Source organism: Engystomops pustulosus, chromosome 6, assembly GCF_040894005.1.
Source record: "Engystomops pustulosus chromosome 6, aEngPut4.maternal, whole genome shotgun sequence".
NCBI lineage: Eukaryota > Metazoa > Chordata > Amphibia > Anura > Leptodactylidae > Engystomops > Engystomops pustulosus.
The window spans coordinates 31,819,291-31,838,579 of record NC_092416.1 but is presented as its reverse complement, the minus strand read 5'-3'; the positions used below and the strand labels follow the sequence as shown (position 1 = coordinate 31,838,579).

The following is a 19,289-nucleotide window of genomic DNA, read 5'->3' as shown; positions in this document are numbered from 1 at the left end:
TTCTGCTACGCTACATTGAATACACAAAACAGTAATATGACAAAATTGTTGCCTAAACGAATTACGTGGGGACAGTACCAGAACCAACCTTACTACATACACGCAGCACCAGAAACAAGATTACTACAGAGAGATAGTACCAGAACCAGCCTTACTACATAGACGCAGCACCAGAAGCAAGATTACTACAGAGAGATAGTACCAGAACCAACCTTACTACATAGACGCAGCACCAGAAGCAAGATTACTACAGAGAGATAGTACCAGAACCAACCTTACTACATAGACGCAGCACCAGAAGCAAGATTACTACAGAGAGATAGTACCAGAACCAACCTTACTACATAGACGCAGCACCAGAAGCAAGATTACTACAGAGAGATAGTACCAGAACCAACCTTACTACATAGACGCAGCACCAGAAGCAAGATTACTACAGAGAGATAGTACCAGAACCAACCTTACTGCATAGACGCAGCACCAGAAGCAAGATTACTACAGAGAGATAGTACCAGAACCAACCTTACTGCATAGACGCAGCACCAGAAGCAAGATTACTACAGAGAGATAGTACCAGAACCAACCTTACTGCATAGACGCAGCACCAGAAGCAAGATTACTACAGAGAGATAGTACCAGAACCAACCTTACTGCATAGACGCAGCACCAGAAGCAAGATTACTACAGAGAGATAGTACCAGAACTAACCTTACTGCATAGACGCAGCACCAGAAGCAAGATTACTACAGAGAGATAGTACCAGAAGCAAGATTGCTAGATATGTACAGGACCGTAATCAAGATTTATACATAGATACAGGACCAGAACCAAGATTACTACATAGATACAACACTAGAATCAAGATTACTACATAGACATATAGCCGGAATCTACATTACTACATAAATACAGGACCAAGATTACTAGATAGATATGTTACCAGAATCAATATTACTACATAGATACAGGACCAGAACAAAGATTAATACATAGATACTAGACCAGGACCAACATTACTACATAGATTACAGGACCATAACCAAGATTACGACATAGAAAACAACACCACAACCAAGCTTACTACAATGAAATTGCACCAGAAGCAAGATTACTACATATATACAGGACAAGAACCAAGATAACTATATAGATACACCACCAGAACCAAGCAGAATGAGATTGAGAGCCTCATGCTGCACCAAATTTATCACAGTGTTGATACTGGAAAATAATGCTGACATAGGATAACACTGTCTCTTCCCTTATAGAAGAACAGAGAGTCATAGCACAGAGGAGATGCTGCATAACTGTGAGCTCATGGGTAATTTCAGTACTTACAATCTGTTGGCCCACGGATCAGGTCTTTGATTGGAGGAGTCTCTTTCATTGTCTTCTTCTACCTAGCCAACCAGGTTGGCTTCTTTCAGCTGTAACTTGTCTCTGCAGATTTAATAATGCAACCATTTTCAGTTTTTCACTTAGAAACAGTGCCTCCGCAGTAGCCAGTATAGTCAGTGCCTCCGCAGTAGCCAGTATAGTCACAGTGCCTCCGCAGTAGCCAGTATAGTCACAGTGCCTCCGCAGTAGCCAGTATAGTCACAGTGCCTCCGCAGTAGCCGGTATAGTCACAGTGCCTCCGCAGTAGCCGGTATAGTCACAGTGCCTCCGCAGTAGCCGGCATAGTCACAGTGCCTCTGCAGTAGCCGGTATAGTCACAGTGCCTCCGCAGTAGCCAGTATAGTCACAGTGCCTCCGCAGTAGCCAGTATAGTCACAGTGCCTCCGCAGTAGCCAGTATAGTCACAGTGCCTCCGCAGTAGCCAGTATAGTCACAGTGCCTCCGCAGTAGCCAGTATAGTCACAGTGCCTCCGCAGTAGCCGGTATAGTCACAGTGCCTCGCAGTAGCTGGTATAGTCACAGTGCCTCCGCAGTAGTCAGTATAGTTACAGTGGTCTCATAGAAGCCAATTTAGCCCTGGGATACAGCAGACAGCCTGGTTCTGCTCATATGAATGGATAGATCTGAAAATAAAGACAATATAAAGCAAAAAAATTGGTATTTAAGTGGAAATACAAGTATTTGCTTAAACAGACATGTCAGGAGATGTGACAGGTTCTCTGTAAATCAACCTGTGATTATAGGGAAAAGATTCAGAAACACCTAATGACTGTAAATCTTGCTCTATAGGGTGATGAGGTTTGAGAAGATATAGAACGTGTACACAGTCCTTCATGTTTACATCAACTACTTAGGGAAATGATAGGTGTCATTTCACATGAAACACACCCGAGGCAACCAAGTTTATTACTCTAATGAATCAGGCAGTAAAGTTGTTATGTCTGTATGAGGCATTCTGCAGAGGTCTCCAATTTTCTTTACCAATCTGCCTTGCCTCTCCTGCTCTATAACATGCTGCCTGCAGATATGACACTATATACAATCTGATCAGCTCCTCCTGCTTTATAACATGCTGCCTGCAGATAGGACACTATGTACAACCTGCTCAGGCCCTCCTGCTCTATAACATGCTGCCTGCAGATAGGACACTATATACATTCTGCTTAGCTCCTTCTGCTCTATAACATGCTGCCTGCAGATAGGACACTATATAGAATCCGCTCAGCTCCTCCTGCTCTATAACATGCTGCCTGCAGATAGGACACTATATAGAATCCGCTCAGCTCCTCCTGCTCTATAACATGCTGCCTGCAGATAGGACACTATATACTGTACAATACCCTCAGCTCCTTCAGATCCTTTAGAATGATTTTAAAAGTTCTCTGTAAAATACCATCAGGGTTATTTCTCTTCCATAGTCTTGAGAGGATGCAGTTTTATTCCATAATGTCATTTTGGAATAGCTTCAGGACGGCTGCAGGAAATTTCACTACAGGCTCGTCCTCCGGCCCACGCTGTTTTATAGCATCCTGCACATTCATTATGTATAGAAAAGCCAACAAAGAGATGGAACTAAAGAAATGTATGGTGTGAGTATAATGTGTACTCTGCTATTTCATGCCGTGCTAGGCCAATGTGACGGAGGTTACTGGAGCCTTGTGGATGTGTAGCTGTCTGCTGTGGACTATAGGACTGTCCTGTAATTAGTTAATTCTCCTGTAGGCGCACATGACTTCCATTCAAATCATACACAAAGCAGCTTTCTGCAGCTTTAGTCTTGTATGGGAATATATTACTAGGTGAAGATTTATATACACAACAAGTGGATGATATCTTTGCTGCAACTACAAATTGCTGCCGCTAAGCAAATTCCCTATCACCCGCTCTGTGGCCTATGGTTGCCCCTTTGCCTCTGCTTTTATACAATCTTGTGATGCTGTAGAGGAGCAGGGGACGTCGCTAAGCCAAGTGATGGGTGTTTTTATATATTTTAAAAGGTCACATGGAGGAACAGTTTCCCAAGGTTGGGGGGAGGGGGGGAACTGCTCCTTTCCAGCCCCTCCCAGTGGACAAGTGCCTAGTCACACAGCAAGGGACAATATAACATATCTTTTTTTCTGTAAAACCTATTTTTTTAATACAAAAACACTTTGGCAGTGTATGTACTATGCTCTGTGGGGACTGGGGGAGTGCTAAAAATGGGTTTCCTGGTGACAGGTTTCCTTTAAAGTGCACCTACCACCACAAATCTACCTATAAAGGTAGATAGGGTGGTAGGTGGATCCTTTTAAGGGCTAATCCTCACGTCCCTGCACTTTTTTGATAACTTTTATAAGATATATATTCAAATTTACTTATGCGGCTACTGGGGCGTGGAGTAGCCGCATCTGAGGTTACACGAGGCGGCTACTCCACGCCCCGGTAGCCTCTTTTCCCCTCCTACTCACCCATCGTCCGGCGATCCTGCCGTCTGCGCATGCGCAGAAGAGCAGGCTCGCGCCTGCGCGGTCACTACTCCGAAACAGGCGCGGGCCTGCTCTTCTGCGCATGCACAGACGGCAGGATCGTTGGACGAGGGGGCGCAGCTACGAGGAGCTGCGCGCCGAAGATGGATGAGTAGGAGGGGAAAAGAGGCTACCGGGGCGTGGAGTAGCCGCCATGTGTAACCTCAGATGCGGCTACTCCACGCCCCAGTAGCTGCATAAGTAAATTTGAATATATATCTACTAAAAGTTATCAAAAAAGTGTGGGGACATGAGGATTAGCCCTTAAAAGGGCTATCCTCACGTCCCATTGATCCACCTACCACCCAATCTACCTTTATAGGTAGATTTGTGGTGGTAGGTTCCCTTTAAGGATGCAGTTTTGTCTCACTAGAATCTGGAGCCGGCAGTATTGGCCGGCGCTGCAGAGTGACAGTGAGCGATGTGCTGCAAGGTGACAGTCAGCGATGTGCTGCAGAGGTGAATGCAGGATTTTATGTAAATGAACTGCAGTCATTGTGCAATGTAAAGTTAGGGAACTTTTATTCTTCAGAATGTGTGTGCAGAGAGAGGCCCACAGTAGTCACAGCAGGGAGGCCCCCAGTAGTCACAGCAGTGAGACCCCCAGTAGTCACAGCATTGAGACCCCCAGTAGTCACAGCAGTGAGACCCCCAGTAGTCACAGCAGTGAGGCCCCCAGTAGTCATAGCAAGGAGGCCCCCAGTAGTCACTGCAGGGATGCCCCCAGTAGTCATAGCAAAGAGGCCCCCAGTATTCACAGCAGGGATGCCCCAGGTAGTCACAGCAGGGAGGCCCACAATAGTCACAGCAGAATGGCCCCCAGTATTCACAGTAGGGATGCTCCTAGTAGTCACAACAGGGATACCCTCAGTAGTCACATCCAGGATGCCCTCAGTAGTCACATCAGGGATGCCCCCAGTATTCACAGCTGGAAGGTCCCCAGTATTCACAGCAGGGACGCCCCTGGTAGTCACATCAGGGATGCCCCCGATATCATGAGAAAGGATGCCCTCGGTAGTCAGAGCAGGGAGACCGCTAGTAGTCAATGCACAGAGGTCCCCAGTAGTCACAGCAGGAAGGCCCCCAGTGTTCATAGCAGGTGTGCCCCCAGTAGTCACATCCAGGATGCCCTCAGTAGTCCCAGCATGAGACCCCCAGTAGTCACATCAGGGATGCCCCCAGTATTCACAGCAGGAGGCCCCAGTATTCACAGCAGGGATGCCCCCGGTAGTCACATCAGGGATGCCCCCAGTAGTCACAGCAGGGATGCCCCTAGTAGTCACAGGAGGGATGGCCCTGATATTAACAGAAAGGATGGTCTCGGTAGTCAGAGCAGGGAGGCCCCCAGTAGTCACAGCTGGGAGGCCCCCAGTAGTCACAGCAGGGATGCCCCCAGTAGTCCAAACAGGGATGCCCCCGATATTAACAGAAGGGATGCCCTCGGTAGTCACTGCAGGGAGGCCGCTAGCAGTCACTGCAGGGAGGCCCCCAGTAGTCACAGCAGGTGTGCCCCAAGTAGTCACATCCAGGATGCCCTCAGTAGTCCCAGCAGGAGACCCCCAGTAGTCACATCAGGGATGCCCCCAGTAGTCACATCAGGGATGCCCCCAGTAGTCACATCAGGATGCCCCCAGTATTCACAGCAGGGATGCCCCCGGTAGTCACATCAGGGATGCCCCCAGTAGTCACAGGAGGGATGGCCCTGATATTAACAGAAAGGATGGCCTCGGTAGTCATAGCAGGGAGGCCGCTAGCAATCACTGCAGGGAGGCCCCCAGTAGTCACATCAGGGATGCCCCCGGTTGTCACAGCAGGGAGGCCCCCGATATTAACAGAAGGGATGCCCTCGGTAGTCAGAGCAGGGAGACTGCTAGTGGTCACTGCAGGGAGGCCCCCAGTAGTCACAGCCGGGATCCCCCAGTAGTCACAGCAGGAAGGCCCCCAGTAGTCACATCAGGGATGCCCCCGGTAGTCACAGCAGGGAGACACCCAGTAGAAGAACCAAGTACTCACCTGCCCTCGCTCCAGTAGCCTCTCTGGTCTTCTATGTCGCGTGTCATTGCGCTGCAAGCATCTGGGAGACGGGTGTAACTGTACAGCGCCGCTTCCCCATAAAATGTACATGCGTCTTGAAGACACACGTTCATTTGATTATTAAATTGGTGAGCGTTGTCTCTGCCCCTTAGACCATCGATAAACATATTTCCAGTTATCTTAGGGTCGCTGCCCTACATGAACCTAGTTTCATTGGTCGTCACAGACTGAAATCGCAGATGAAGCAACGCAGTGAGTTTGGGTCCTTGGATGGTATGGGAGACATGGCTGACAGATGTCTATATTTCATGGACTAGAAATGGTACAAGAAACTTGTGTAACGTTGTACCTGGACTGCCAGGAAGGATCAGCGGTCCTCGTGTCATTACTGTGTAATCTGTTGCTGAGCCATATGTCCACAAAAATTGTGTCATCCGTTTTGCAGATCCGCAAAAAGTGATGTCATTGGCTACTTCCCTCTATTTAAAGTTGTTCATGTGATGATTTTCCGGACATTGTGCGTTGTATCTAAGCAACAGAACGCAAAAACACGCAACATTCCGTTCGTGTTGCTTTGCGTTTCCAAATGGCACGTGTCCCATTTTATTACACTCCAGTAATCTGAAGTAGTAAATTGGCTGCAATGTTTCCATTCACTGACAGCAAGAAGTACAAAATAAATAGAAAGTAACAGAACTTTTGAGGATTCAGTGAAAAGTTGCTCCTCAGAAGAGGAGAATATATATAGATCTGGACGAGGAGGACTGCGCGCTGTATATTTAGTAATTTTTATCTGGCAGAAAGTTTTGGATGAGGGAACAATGGTCTTGACAGTGAGAGAAGATTTGACACCTTAGTCAGCCGGGGTGAGAATGTGTGGAGCCCAGCCCTGTGTGTAGGTATGGTGTTTGCTGCGATACATGGGAGAGCTCAGCATTCCTGGCCCCTCCTTGTTACATGACATCAGGGACCTTTGCACTCCCCCTCCTCTCCTTCCGGACATGCACTGACACTGGAGTATCTGGATGCACAGCGGCTGCGGGACACAACCACCTTGGAGTTAACTACGGAATATATTGCTTTTTCTTTTTCTTCTGGATTTGCAGGATAATCCATAGAATCTCCTGAATACAGGTAGGATTCTTCTCCCATAGCGAGTGTGCAGAATTGTGAGCTCCTGGGGTTGTCATCCTTACTCCCTGGGGCACAGGTGGATTGTTCCTTTTATCTCGGGTCCTCATGTATCTATGTATTCTGGGATCTGACTCTTTTATGTGTTTGCATTTGCTTTGTTACTTCACTTACTTGTGATACTAGTTTTATGCAGAGCAGTGATCTACAACTTTTGGGTCTCTGACTTCGGTGGTACTACAACTCCCAGAAAGACCTGTCAACCCCCAGGCTTAAGATTCACATAACCAACGCCTCATTAGTAGGGGGGCATCCTGAGTCTTTAAAGAAAGACGGGATAGCTAGATTACAATACTTTGGTCCTTCAATGATTTTCTGGTCTCCTGACCATTTTTGATATTGATGACTTATTCTTTGAATCGATGTCGTTCCGAAACTCAGACCCGTACGTTTAGATGTTGGAGGCAGTGTCCAGTCTTGGAACATATACAGAACCAGAAGTAGAAGACTCCATCCCCTGTGTAGTGGTGGTGCCAGAGTACTGCAACCTTTCCCATTCATTTAAATAGGAGAACTGCAGTTCCCCGGTATGACCACTCTACAATGGACGCAGCACCCACCACCTGTATAGAACAGCTTATTAGTGTGGGGTCTGGGTGTAACCAATCTGATTTTGATGACCATTCCCGAAGATAGTTTACCAGTATCACAAATGGAGCTAGAGATGTCTGCAGGTGGCTTTTGCTATCTAGAAGCTGAGTATGCATGTGTACAGGGAGTTGGAAGGAATAGCCATCATTCAAACTAAGGTTGTAATTTAGTCATCCTTATACCTGGCATACCAACAAGTAGTGTCCATTCGAAAGGCGCAATCCATATGGTGTATGGTGATGTCACCACCCCTCAACGTAAAGATATATAGGAAGATACAGAACACAATTGAATGTTTTTTTAACATGAGATATTATTTTTGGGTAGAAATGTGCCATGCCAGGTGGCTTAGACTGGGCACTATCGAGCTTCTCGGAGCAACATACTATCCAAGGCAGACATCTAAGTAGTCATTACAGCGGTACAGTCACAGTGATTACACGAAGACACAACTTTTACCTTAGTTTTTCAGACCCGCCCGGCGTCCGGGGCCACTCCGAGCTGCGGAGGTGATGTAGGTGCACATGTAAGCGTTACACAGGGATTGGCACCAACATGTTGCCTTGGCACATTTTGTAAAGAAAACAATGAACATAGAAGAGCGTGGACGGGGAGTGTTTAGATTGGCGCGGCCATGACTATTTTATTGTTTAATGGTAATGGATTACAACGATGTAACAGAACACAGACAAAAGGTTATTTATAAAGCCCATAAACACCGATCCCTGTCACGAGAGCGCGCGGAGCGGGGTGCCACCTTAGCTGTGGGCTGTCACTAACAACGACGGATATGAGCTTTATTTACATACAACGATAAGGAAGGTTGGAAGAAGAGACCTGGGCCCAACCAGAAACCGTAGAAAAAAGTTAATTTTAACATGGTGAATGTTGGTCATGGTTCAGACTTGGTCTTGGACACGGAGAGATTAATCTGGATATTTTAGCTATGAATTAATTTGCATTGCTCCGAGATCTCTGCTTAGAGTGTCATGGAGACCATTTGGCACGATCACCATAGAGGCCTAGATGTTAAAGGAGGCCGGGCACTTTCAATAGCTAAAGGGGTTATAAATCAATATTTTTTTTTTATTAGTGGCATCAGGTGATGTGTAAAAAAGAACAAAAAACTACTACGGTACTTACCTCTGTCCTTAGCTCCAGTCTAGTGTCTCAGGCTAAAGTGGGACCATGTCATCACCACTGAACCTCCAATAGCAACAGAGTCCGGTGGTGACAACAGAGGTTACCGTGCTAAAATAATACAAAAATTATTCATCCCGGACAACCCCTTTTATAGTGTTCAGACAACTGTTGTTGCTCCTGACCCCCCCCCCCCCCCTTTACAGTAAGCATCCAAGTGTTTTCAACAGGAAAAGGGAATAAGCTGGTGCCACACATTCCCAGGGTTGGGCGCTCTCCATGGAGAATAGAGGATGGGCATACTAAAATTCTACATGTCCAATCATTCTTTACAAAAACTTCCGCATACACATGGGTTTCCTTAAAGCATATTCTGCTTAAAGGAAACTTTCATCCAGAAAACAAAATTAGACTATACATTGGAAATATAGAGTCAACATACCTTCTATGGAGGCCTCTATCCCTCACCTAAAACAGTCACAAAATTTTTTCAGAAGAGGTACCAAAAAGTCACAGACACGCCCCCTCCAATGCACTGGATTAGATCAATAGAGATGAGTGTCACAGGGATGCCCCCGATATTAACAGAAGGGATGCCTTTGGTAGTCAGAGCAGGGAGACCCCCAGTAGTCACAGTAGGGACGCCCCCAGTAGTTAAAACAGGGATGCCACTAGGTATTAACACCATGGATACCCACGGTATCCCCCACTTACTGGACCGCTTTAGGAGAGACTGGTCTGGGTAGGTGGATAAGGCAAGTGAGGATCAGGAAGCACAAAGCACCAGGTATGTTGACTACTCAAGCCCAATTTTTCTGGGGTGTACAAAAACTTTAGCAGGTGGTCAATAGATTGATGAAAAGATTTTTCGACTACTTCCCGAAGACCTTGACTTGGCTGCATATTGGCTTTTATCCTTAGGTGCTCTGCTCGTCGCCTTGGGAAATGTGTAGGTTATAGTTGATTTAATACTTAGAGACAATGCTACATCTGTAGGGTGGGGCAGAGCCTTGCGTGACTTTGTTCTTGAAAGATCATAAAGCGTATTACAAAGGCGTTTTCTTTTACCGTTTTTCGCTCATATGTGTGAAAGTTTGTAAAATATCCTTCTGAAACAAGTCTAAAATTTAGATTTTCACTTCTTCCTCCTAGAAACATTTTTTAAAATTTTATTGGTCCTTGTCTGCCATTAACATGAGAACAACATATGATGACTTGTTTTTTGCAGAACGGGTTGTATTTTTCAATTATAATTCTCGGCATTTTGTAAAATTCACTAAAGAATTTTAATTACTTAAAGTGGAATTCTGCAATCGTTCTATGGTTTCTATTATGTTCCCTGTACAGGATGGATTTCGAGACATGGCGAAATATAAATGGGGAGACATTGATATTGTTTTTGTTATGTTTTTCTACTTTTAAAGTAATATTAACTTGTTACCATAACATTTTTAACCTTTGGATGAAGAAATGTGAGGGCTTGTTTTTTGCAGGGAAAGCTGTACTTCTTCTTGGTACGATTTTGGATATAATTGGATTTAATACAGTTTTTAATAGGTTAAGTTAAAATATGTGATTTATTTTCATGATGGCATTCATCCTGCAGTGCTTGGACTCCAATATCTTGATCAGTGGTAGCATGCGCTGGAAATCTTTAATAATTCAGTGTATTGTTCCAGCGTTGTCTTCCTATTAAAGCTGGAGTCAAAAGCAGGGCTTACTAGGATTACTACAATGCAAGATTAGGAACCTTCACAAGGTCATGACTTTCATGACAAGGATCATCCTCCATGATCTTAGCAGGGGTAGAGGGGTCAAAAGGAGTTCCTTTTAAATTACAGGCGGTCCCCTACTTAAGAACATCCGACTTACAGACGACCCCTTGTTACAGACGGACCTCTCTGCCCACTGTGACCTCTGGTGAAGCTCTCTGAATGCTTTACTTTAGTCCCAGGCTGCAATGATCAGCTGTAAAGAGTCTGTAAAGAAGCTTTATTGATAATCCTTGGTCCAATTATAGCAAAAGAAATTCAAACTACAATTGTGACTAAGGCAAAAAATAAATTTTGTCTGGATCTACAATTATAAAATATACAGTTCCGACTTACATACAGATTCAACTTAAGAACAAACCTATGGAACCTATCTTGTATGTAACCCGGGGACAGTCTGTACTGTGGTTGCGTTTGCATTTGTAACAATACGGACTACGACAAAATTGGATTTAGAAATAAAATGTATTAGGAAGGCATAAACGCTAAAGAATCGAGCCTACAATCTTAGTAGTCTCCATTGGCTCCTGGAAAAGTGGAACAACCTCTTTTGCCTAGGAGATGACACAGGTGGAGAATGTCTCACCATCATAAAGCGGCTCACTTTCGCTTCACGTTTTCGTGCAGGCAGCATCATGATAACAAGCAAACACGTTTCGGTTTGTTTAGCTTGTCACAAAGCTTTACTGCTTACTTTTGGTGGTACCGGCACAATGGAGCAAGTCACAATATGCCTTTGGTGGAGTGAGAAATCTTGAGAAAATCTTGCGAGTCAGAGAAGGACTAAAGCCTGTTCAGATCAGGATCTGATTTGTGTGTACATGTTTGTGATAAGATCTGGATGTAGGCGAGCAGCGATTTGTTGTTTTATCAGGTGTGACTTGTTACTGTTTGGAAGGGATATCCACTTTTGTGAAATTTTTGAAAACAGTTGGCTAAAAAAATAATATAAGAAGTAATGGTCCCCTTACTACTCCGGGATAACTCTTCTACGGTACTTACCATATATACTCGAATATAAGCTGACCCGAATATAAGCCAAGACCCCTCATTTTAACACAAAAACTGGGAAAACCTATTGACTCGAGTATAAGTCGAGCGTGGGAAACGCATTGGTCACAGCCTCCAGTATATAGCCAGCAAGCCCCCTGTAGTATATAGTCAACCAGCCCCCTGTAGTATATAGCCAGCAAGCCCCCTGTAGTAAATAGCCAGCCAGCCCCCTGTAGTATATATCCAGCCAGCCCCCAGTAGTATATAGCCAGCCAACCCCTAGTAGTATCCAGCCAGCCAGTCCCATGTAGTATACAGCCAGCTCCCATGTAGTATACAGCCAGCCAGCCCCCATGTAGTATACAGCCAGCCCCCATGTAGTATACAGCCAGCCAGCCCCCATGTAGTATCCAGCCAGCCCCCAGTAGTATACAGCCAGCCAGCTCCCAGTAGTATACAGCCAGCCCCCATGTAGTATATAGCAAGCCAGCCCCCATGTAGTATACAGCCAGCCCCCATGTAGTATACAGCCAGCCAGCCCCCAGTAGTATACAGCCAGCCAGCTCCCAGTATTATACAGCCAGCCCCCATGTAGTATATAGCAAGCCAGCCCCCGTGTAGTATACAGCCAGCCCCCATGTAGTATACAGCCAGCCAGCCCTCATGTAGTATACAGCCAGCCAGCCCCCAGTATTATACAGCCAGCCAGCCCCCATGTAGTATACAACCAGCCAGCCCCCATGTAGTATACAACCAGCCAGCCCCCATGTAGTATGCAGCCAGCCAGCCCTCATGTAGTATACAGCCAGCCAGCCCTCATGTAGTATACAGCCAGCCTGCCCCCATGTAGTATACAGCCAGCCCCCATGTAGTATACAGCCAGCCCCCATGTAGTATACAGCCAGCCCCCATGTAGTATACAGCCAGCCCTCATGTAGTATACAGCCAGCCAGCCCCCATGTAGTATACAGCCAGCCCTCACCGCATCATAGTGTGCATCGGATACTGCAGCAAAGAGAAGATAGAAGAGGAGCCGCGCCAAGGATCGGGAGCCGCGTGGAGCATCAGAGGGTGATGTTTTGTTGTGTCGACACAATAGGTGACCAATGTATCCAATCACTGGTCAGGGTGGTAACCTGAGTTGTACTAGTCCAACGACACAACCATCGGGGATTTATCTGAAGTGGTCTCATGTTTTTTTGGCGCATCGTTGATCGAGTCGGGTAAAAAGAAACCATTGAGGAACCCAGAAAGGATCAGCATAGGATTGACAGAGAATGGGTAAGCTTAATTTTGCTCCTTTTTTTTTTTATTTCATAGCATTGTAAATTTAAAAAAAATTATGGCACATTATTTGTGATAGACCCCCGATTATAAATTATTCTAGTTAAAAAAATGTAAAACCACTCATACTTTTTGTAAGAAAGTTAGTTAATTCCAATAATTCATTGGATATTGAAGCGTGATTTATTGTTTTACGGTGGTAGGGGAAGGGGGCAGAGGGACATTTTCCTTCGTTGACAGAGGTTTCCTTTCATAAAATCAGTGCTATGATAGGAATGCTATGATTGAAGCCTAAGCGAGGTCCGAAATGCGTAAGCTGCATCATTTTGTGGCATTGCACATTAGTCTGAAGTGTAAGGATGTCCAAAAAACATTTTTACATTGTGACTGCTGCTGCCGGCTGTCTCTATTCCTTCTTAAGGCATATTGTGCCTGTGGAGTTCCAGGTTGCGCTAATCATCATCATCATCATCGAGGATTAGATTAAAACCTTGACTAGAGGTGAACAAATCATTTTGCTCATTTTAAGGTAAAAAGGTTCAAAGGTCTCTGGAAGTGCATATTTTCTCTCTGTTTTATTATACCAGGACTTCACCTCATTATGCCAGGGATTATTGTCCCATATGACAACACAATCTGACCGGATTAGCCAGAACATTAACCACAGAAGCGTAAAGTGAGTAACATTTATTATCTGGGCCATTGTGAGGATCTGAGTTACTCTGCAAATTGTGATGTCTAGACGACTGGGTCACAGCATCTTCAGAACTGCAGGACTTGTGGGGTGTTCCCAGTACAAAGTGGATATTAGTCAGAGACTAGTCAGAGTGCCTCGGTCCTGCCCACCATGAAAAGCACCTACAATGGTCCTTGGAGCATCAGAACTTTCTGGGTGCATGGTGTTTGTGGAAAGGAGGCAATGGAAGTTCTGTCCTTCTGGATCTTTTTGTGATGTTACTTTGAAATGTACCACCTACATTGTTGCCGAGCAAATAAACATCTTCAAGACATTAGGGTTCCCTTATAGAACATGATAACGGCACAGGAAAGGACTATGACAAAGACTTCAAGATGGTCTCCAAATACTCCAAATTTCAATCTCATCTAGAATCTGTGGGATCTATTGTAAAAACAAGTCCTATGCATGAAGACCTCATCACACCTCATCAACTTGGTGGCACGTACCTTAGGACACGTAGCTGTATTGGTGGCCTGAAGTGGACCTACACACTATTAAAGGGAACCTGTCACCGCTGTTCCAAAAAAAATGAAACTAAGACAGGTTCCCATAGAGCCCTTTAGTCCTAAGGGCACCCATTTATCAACTAGCACTGGCGATGCATAGAAAAGCAAAAAAAATCACATTTATTCTGTACCTGGTAACCAGGGAGAACCCAGCGAGTCCACGTGGGAGGATCACCGCGGCTCGAGTCCTCGCCCTCCTCTGTGCACATAAGCCAGCGCACGCCTCCATCTTTCCTACGTCACGCGGCTCCCTGGCTTCCTGCTCGCTGATAAGCAGTGACACAGCTGAGAGCAGCCAGTGCGCGTGCGCGGAACTCGGCTGTGCGATGTGGGAAAAATCATACAGGAGGCGTGCGCTGGCTGATGTGCACAGAGGAGGGCGAGGACTCGAGCCGCGGTGATCCTCCCACGTGGACTCGCTGGGTTCTCCCTGGTTACCAGGTACAGAATAAAATGTAATTTTTTTGCTTTTCTATGCATCGCCAGTGCTAGTTGATAAATGGGTGCCCTTAGGACTAAGGGGCTCTATGGGAACCTGTCTTAGTTTCATTTTTTTGGAACAGCGGTGACAGGTTCCCTTTAAGGTGTCATCTTCCTTTTCATTTTGCTGACCTGCGAATATTAGAAGACAGAATTAATGTAAATGAGCCTGAACCAAGGCGTCAGACTACAAATGGTTTGTTTGTAGTCTGTTACCATAGAAACACATCTTAAAGTCGGAGATGCTGCAATTGAGGACATTTTAATTCAAGGTTTATTACAGAGTTTCTTCATTTTTCATCTGCATGAGGACAATGGACATCCTTTTACTCTCTAAATCGCTAATTTAGAGATTACAAGAAGGTTAAGCATCTAAAGACCTTTGTCTCTGATCATTTCCGTGCCTATACACCACGCATCACCCATATTACTATAGCTGTTGGAGCTGTTGTAGCAATATATTTATGAGTAGAAACCCAAAATTCCATTTAGAGAATTCTGGATTAATAAAAGGATATCCCAGTTCAGTATCCAGAAACTAATCTACCATGTGCAGAATTGTGATGAAACTAGGAACCATAAGTAAGTCTCCCAGTAGATGCCTCTATAAGGTGTGGCGGTAATTAGTTGTATAGCGTGGCTTTGTGTTTCTAAACATCAAAGAAAGGCATCTCTTGAAGTTCTCAAGCTCTGGGGAAGAAAAGTCGATTCCTTGCAAGTCTTAGCTTCTCGTTTTTGCATGATTTTAAAACAAATTATTTTTAAGGGAACCTGTCTTGTTGAGAATAGTACCTACTCTACTGGTAGCCTATTACAAAGCAAGAGGAGCTGAGCAAATTGGTATATAGTTTGGCAGGAAAAGGTCCGATTTATGAATAGAGGTGAGTGATCCAAACTTTAGGTCCTCCATTTAGTAGTTAGGCCTAACCTGGACAAGTTGCTTGATGGGCTGCAAAGCACCCAATTTATGCCCCTAGCAACTAGGATAGGCTGTGATTGGCCAGGTGGACACCTAGTGGACACACCTGGCCAATCACGGCCATGCTTTAGTTGCTAGGGACCAAAAGTAGCCTGATTGGCTGCTCTGCATCCCATCAAGTAACATGTATGGGTTAGGTGGAGCCTCCAAACGGAGGTCCAATTATATCTATTTATGAACTTAAATCCCTGCACATTCTGGGTTTAGGATGGTTAAATTATTGAAAGTCGGTAATTTCCAATTATTGAGCCGTGTAAAAAGACCTTAATTAAGACATTAAAATTAGTGTAGAGGAGAGGGACCATTCTAACAAAAAGGAATTTCTCAATATGGACAACCCCTTTAATAATGACATTTGATTCCCTATAACAACTCCCTCTACACCCTTTAATAGACATTGTCCTTCTGTTTTAGTAATTTCTCTCTAGCCCTCACTGTTCCTGAAAAATGATTTTTAGATCCCTACTGTCAAGTGGGTTGGCCCAGGCTGTCTGTTCACCCCAGGACCACCAATCTGACAGAAGAGAGCCTCATTAGAATATTGGACCTCTACCGTCAGATATATGGTCCTGAGCTGGAGCAGACAGCCTGGCACCGCCCATTTGACAGTTTATATGTGGAAATATTGAACTTTTTAATGACTTTTTGCGACTATTTCCCTACAGTAATTCCATTCACACATTAGGGGCTTCTGAATGACTTGTACATGAATACCCTTGAACGACATGTATGTATGAATTCGATGAATGACTTTTTCACCCGACAGCGGCTGAAAAACATCCAACGTGGTGCATCAGCTTTTTGAAGATTGTACTGGAAGTTGTTTTAGTGCGGTTGACTCTAAAAGCTGGATGTCCCAGCTACTAAAGCCAGTTATTAAATAAATTAGACATGAAGGAAACATATGCCCTCCTCCCATATCACAGACCAAGTTGCTTTGTTTTAGGCACACCTTTGTCTCTTCTGTTGTTCCTGGTTAAGGATCAGCACCACACCCTCTGCTTGTTCACTGTCTTGGCTTCACTATAATCTGCCTGCAGTCAGACACAGATTACCGTAAATTGATGCTCAAAATCTGGCTATAACTTACCATTGCAAGGCACTTGCAGATTTTCATAGTTTTTTAAAAAAAAATTCCTAAATTTCAGTAAAAAGTAGTTTGATTTGTTGTGCTCTTTGGTCTACCTTTTAGGAAACAACTTAGAACGTATATTAATGTTGTTGGGTTAACTTTTATGCGCTCCTTATACTTTGCCAAGGACCATACGACGCTCCTGAGGTGGTGTCATACACTTGAGGTGGTGCGCTCACTTCCAAGTCTGGTGTGCTGTGCCACCGGGAGTCTCTGAGAAACTACTCTGCCACAGCCATCCAATTGTTATGTTACTTTTTGGTTATGTAACAATTAACCTGTTCCTCTCGGGTCCTTGTGGATACTAATCCACCATTATTGGATGCCCATCTACTAACAGCTGTGAACCTATTGCGTATACATCGCCTATTAATACGACGTACAGTAAAATGTGGCAGTAACATTGGGGGCAGCACAGGGTCCCAAAATATAAGGTACAATGGAAAACACATACATTTTTACGTTCCCCTCTTATGGGCCTTCACATTTAGGCAAAAAAATAAAGCCAAAAAAATAAACCTGAAAATAGCCTACAAGGCTCATATTTTGGTTGCTTATACAAAAATAATGGAAAAATTCCGAAACAAGAGAATTGATTCCATCTGTCTGGAGCATAGACTTGCGCAATAGATTTTAGATATGGACTCTTGCTGTTTTTTTATCTTGGTGCCAGGTCCTATAAATATCATCAGTTACGGCAGGAGAACAGCCAAGATCCTGCCTCGGTTGTAGACTACTGGTTATCTACCAGTACTTCACTGCGTGTTACAAAAACCACAACTTCCAAAATCTTGAGCGTTGTTGATTCTCATCAAGTAGTGGACCACCATTTGCACACTACGGATCTGACAGGTCGTCTTTATCATCTTTTGATTTTCAAGGTGCCGATAAAGTTGGAGGTTTGATGTAAAAATAACTATTCCTTTAAGGCCACACCCTTTTATAGCTGTTGATAGCATTATATACAGTGCTTGTCTCTACAGGATTGTTACTGTCAAAGGTTTTTATAATGTGATTTTGTTGAAAGGTGTCTCTTTAATGTAGAAATGCTTAGATTTATGTATTTAACTGTATTGTTATTCATCCTATAAACCTGCTCTGTACTGATGAGGAGCAAGCAGTCTGGAACAGGTCTGTCTGCAGATGGATGACTTACATTATTCTTATAAATTGTTAATACCGATTTTTATGCAACCACAGCTCTTTACTGCTGGGAAGCAGAGATTGTGTAATTATTTTTTAGAACCAGGCCCATAGGCAAAGAGGAAAAAATAATATGTAAGGATGATTCATGGCAATTTAATTATTGCCTAGAGATATGATATAAACTGAATAGTAATCATTTAGGGGGCCATTGATGTTCTATAAATTTACGTATAGTTGTAGTGAGCCAATCACTTCACTGTCTTAGGCTACATGCACTCAAGCTTTTCCGTCAGGGGTCGTCCAATTTGTGGAGTCTTCTGAGATATAGATTTTTAGTAATTATTAGTAGCATCATGAGAACATTTATGAATAACTTTTTTGTTTAACGATGATAGGATCAGAATACTGATGGCCTTTCTTTAGGATAAGTCATCAATACTAGATTTGTGGGTTTTCTGATTGCCAATAATCTACGCAATGAGAACACCGTACTGTGGTACTCACCAAGTACATCCCCATACATTGTATAGTGGTGGTTCCTGATCAGCCCAAGATAGGTGTCATGCACTCAAGCAGTTCCCATAGCCTTCCATTGTCCAGGGGCACAGGGTTATGAGACACGGTGCATATAATATGTCTTTGCTTCATCGGGAACGGATAGGCCTTTTTAATAGACATGGGTAAGGGTGATGTCCATGCTAATGTTCAGAGGTCAAACGGGCTGTAACCAAGGCCTGCCTGCAGCCTGTTCTGCACACACATTCGTATTCATGAGGCCTTACTTGAATAGGACTGAGATACAAAAAGACACAGATGCCTTGTGGAAGATCAGATGTCTACCCCTCCACCTTAATGTGATATTGATGAATCAATATATTGAACTCCTTCACAAAGACCCAAATCTGTATGAAAGTGGTAACATCTCATGATGGGCTCATCATCAGCGAGAAATAGGCAACGTAAAAGAACCAAAAATGTTGAGTATTTGCTGTACCGGCAGATCTGTATAAGCCAATATAGTATGTGTGTCCCTGGAATGAGCTGGGAGGCGCGGGATTGTTTGACTAAGCTTCAGCAAAACGACCAAGGCCAACGAAAGTAGAGAGACTGGCAGCCGGCCATTGTGATGTGGGCTGAATTGTGGAGCCCCAGCCGCCGGCCTGCATGCCAGGCTGCCCCTCCAGCTCTGTACAGTCCTTTGTTCCGGCAGGTCTTTGTAAATGTGGTCTTCATCTTCACGTTATTCTTACGGACAATGGACTCTTCATAATGTATTCCGATGGGATAACGAAATAACTCAGTTTGTGCGTTTTGGCTTTTGTATAATTAATTAAATTAGTAGCGGGAATAGATGGTCTGAGGTCCCGTACTGATCTGCAGCTTATGCTCCAGGAAATACA

General features: G+C 44.4%; 1 protein-coding gene across 10 annotated transcripts in view; it reads left to right on the top strand.

Moving 5' to 3' along the window:
* Nucleotides 1–19,289, top strand: part of LOC140134828 (myosin-10-like) — a 98,494-nt gene that overhangs the window by 24,657 nt on the left and 54,548 nt on the right. For 5 of the 10 annotated variants that reach the window (XM_072155507.1, XM_072155505.1, XM_072155506.1 and 2 more), the window contains exon 1: nucleotides 6,913–7,070. The exons of 1 other annotated variant lie outside the window; for it this stretch is intronic. The gene's annotated coding sequence lies outside the window, so the exon portion shown is untranslated. Of the gene's footprint in view, nucleotides 1–6,911; nucleotides 7,071–19,289 lie in introns of those variants that run through there. 4 more of the 10 variants (XM_072155501.1, XM_072155499.1, XM_072155502.1 and 1 more) reach the window with 1 other exon arrangement.